General features: G+C 38.0%; 1 pseudogene; it reads right to left on the bottom strand.

The window, feature by feature from the left end:
- Positions 1-2,537: 2,537 nt before the first annotated feature.
- On the bottom strand, positions 2,538-3,134 carry LOC114884801 (annotated as a pseudogene).
- Between the last annotated feature and the right edge of the window lie 457 nt (positions 3,135-3,591).

The following is a 3,591-nucleotide window of genomic DNA, read 5'->3' as shown; positions in this document are numbered from 1 at the left end:
TGATTATCCCATTTTTACAAATAAGGTCATGGAGGCTCAGAGAGGCTAACCAACTTACTAAAGAGCAAATAGGGACTGAATGACAGGAGTGGGACTTCAACCCATGATTCCTTACCAAAATGCCTTTGTTCACTGTATTAGCTTCCTATGGTTGCTGTAACAAATTGCCACAAATTGGGTGGCATAAACAACAGATATTTATTCTCTCATGGCTCTGGAGGCCAGAACTCTGAAATCAAGGTGTTGTCAGGGCTTCACTCCCTCTGGAGGCTCTAGGGGAGAATTCATTCTTTGCCTCTTTCACCTTCTGATGGCTGTTGGCACTCCTTGGCTTATGGTCACCTCACTCCAGTCTCTGCCTTTGTGGTCACATAGCCTCCTCCTTCTCTATTCTGTGTCTTTTCCTCTTATGTCTGTCTCAAATCTCTCTTTGCCTTTCTCTTATAAGGACTCTTATAAGGACTGATTCTTATAAGGACTGACTTTAATACTCCACTTGTTATTGGATTTAGGACCCACCTAGTAAGCCAGGATGATTTCCTCATCTCAAGATCTTTAATTACACCTGCAAAGACTCGTTATTCAAATAAGGTAACATTCACAGTTTCCAGGCATTAGGACATGTACCTATCTTTTCAGGGACCACCAATTCAACCCACTATATTCATTGTATGCCATTTAATTTAATATCTTCCTTTTGGATTGAAGAAATAATCTTCTGTCTTAAGGTGGGCAAATGGGCTAGGGAATTTTTAGCTAGTATACAAAGAGGAACATTTAAAATATTTCTGGTTGGTGTTAAGTGCTTAGTAACTAGAATTGAACTAATTAACACGAGTTCCACCAAATCGTTATGCTAGCTTTGCATTTGCAGAACTATAAAAAAAGGGACTAAATTAAGTTAAAGTAGCATATGACTATTCATGATTAACAATATTAAAAGTTAGCTTTTTTTGTTTCTTGTGTAATTGGACTAAAAGGTGTGTGTGTATGTTTTGGTAATGGCTTAAATCAGTAGGATAGATTTCTTACATTACGTGGGCATTCTCATTTGGGTCATATAAGTCAAGATCCATATATGTAAACTCTTTTTTTTTTAGAGAATTGTTTATTTATTGAACCTGGGGCAGATTAGATACACAACCAATTGTAAATTTACATCTTTTAACTCAATTTTGAAGTGTTTTCACATGCGCACACAAATTGGAATGCAACAGTTGTCCTAAGGTAAAACACAGTCACCTGAAACTGTTTCAAGTATTTTCACCCAAGGTTGAAAAATTGTTTATCCTGAACATGAAAACCTGTAACAAATTTAAATTAATGATATAAAACTCATTACTTGTAGTTTTCCCCTTGCAAAGATCCAAAAAAAAAAAAAAAGCGCAAGTAACTTATATACATCAGTCACAACATAATTCTGGATCATCCCCACACCAAAACTAGATGCTCTTTTAATTTTAAACCCATCATCAGAGAAAGTCATTTCGTTTTATACAAAACAAAATTCAAAAGAAAAGAAAGACCCAAGTAAAACAAAAGAAAGAAAGAAAAACAAAAAGTAGAAAGACCCAAGAAAAACAAAAACAAAAACCCTAGGACTGACAGTGATGTTCAGTACCCTAATTAAACAGTGACCAAAATGCCACTGATCAAAAATGAAATAGTGGCTGTATATCACTGCAAAGAAATCCAAGAGGCTTTAACCCTTTGGCATCAGAAATCCAGATTTTTTCCTAGTACTGAATGCATACCTCCTACGTGCCAAGAGTGGAGAAGTGGATGTGCCAGCACAGAAAGAAAAAGAACTACCGTTCGCTGAAACACCTAGAGAATTGGCTTTAATAGAGACTTCTTACACGGTTAGGCAGAAACCAAAAAATGGTTATTAGCTGCTTGTGTCAACAATTTTAACTGGAGGTGACTGAGTTCTAAGGTTCAGAGTAAAACTTTAGCGGGGGGAAAGGTTGTTGGTTAAAGACTTATCTTTAATGCAAAAACAAGGTAGACAAAGTATGAAAATACCACCTGGTAGCATCCTCTAAGTCACAGGGCTCTGCCATTTTCGGCTGGACAGAAAATGTCAAGATTCAGATTGTTGTTTCTCATAAAGATTCAACAAAATGAATCTTTAATGACTTGAACTGCAGGATTAGGGATCCCAAGAATGCAGTCATTTTAGTAAAGTGCTATCAGTAAAGTACTATCCTGAACAAACTGTATTTTATTATGAAAGCAAAAGGAAAGAAGATATAATAAGGACTATACACCTATATTCAACTTACAGCGTCTGAGTTCTGGAAAGACCTGTATAATGGAGGAAGAATTCAAATACGAAATTATGCCAATCAAATGTCAAATTTTCACTATAATTTTCCTGAAAAAGTGTTTTTCCCCAATATCTATTAATCACAAAGAAACATAAGCTGTGAATGTACAGTTCAGAAAATAAAAACATAGAAACTAATGACATTATTATGCCCAAGATATTTGGTAAACAGTGAATTATGAGTTTGGGACCATCAGGAAAAGGCTTTTTAAACAACCCTCCGGACTACAAAAAATCTCTTCAGGTAGTAGATCCGTCCCAATGTCATGGCAACTAGAACAAGAGCTTCAAAGAAGGACCAAAGGACCACTCTGCTGTTTGTGCTGTCATTGACTGCTCTGTGTATTCTCTCCCAAACTTCCATGTATTCCTGTTCATGCTTTACAGCTGTCATTGCCACTGTGAGCTCATTAATCATTTCTTCTAGCTTGTTCTGGTGAGCTTCTGTTTCCATGTCTTGTCCTTTTGGGGCCTCCCCAATATCAACGGTGAACATCACTATCTTTGGAGTCATGTTGGACATTCTATTGCTAAAACAAAACTTATATGTTCCATCCATGTGAGCAGCAAATGTGTATTTCCAACTGGACTCCCAGTCTCCTTTATAAATTCATTTATTATTAGGCCCTGTAATCTCCATGTCGATGTCCAGGAAGCTGCCCTCAGCCACCTCGAAGATGAGGCCCATCTTGGTGCCCAAGGTGACCTGCTCAAAGAAGCACTCCTCGGCATGTGCGTCGATGCTGACAAAGTAGCCCGAGGCTGTGGCCACGAGGGCGGCCAGGAGCTCAGCGAGTGCCACCATGATGGGACTGGGGCTGAAGCCAGGACCGGGACTGCATCTCCAGAGCTGCCGTTGCTGCTGCCTTCTCCACAATATTGTGGGTTTTTTTTTTTCACATTTTTTTTTAAAATTAAAAAAATTTTATACAGCAGGTTCTTATTAGTTATCTATTTTATACATATTAGTGTATATACGTGAATCCCAATCTCCCAATTCATTCCCCCCGCCCACACTTTCCCCCTTGTTGTCCATACGTTTGTTCTCTACATCTGTGTCTCTATTTCTGCCCTGCACATTGGTTCATCTGTACCATTTTTCTAGATACCACATATATGCGTTAATATACGATATTTGCTTTTCTCTTTCTGACTTACTTCACTCTGTATGACAGTCTCTAGGTCCATCCACGCCTCTGCAAATGACACAATTTCATTCCTTTTTATGGCTGGGTAATATTCAATCATATATAGGTACCACA

This window comes from Monodon monoceros, unplaced genomic scaffold (genome assembly GCF_005190385.1).
Source record: "Monodon monoceros isolate NGI ecotype Baffin Bay Population unplaced genomic scaffold, NGI_Narwhal_1 Super_Scaffold_5, whole genome shotgun sequence".
Classification (NCBI taxonomy): domain Eukaryota; kingdom Metazoa; phylum Chordata; class Mammalia; order Artiodactyla; family Monodontidae; genus Monodon; species Monodon monoceros.
This window is presented reverse-complemented; position numbering and strand designations above follow the sequence as displayed.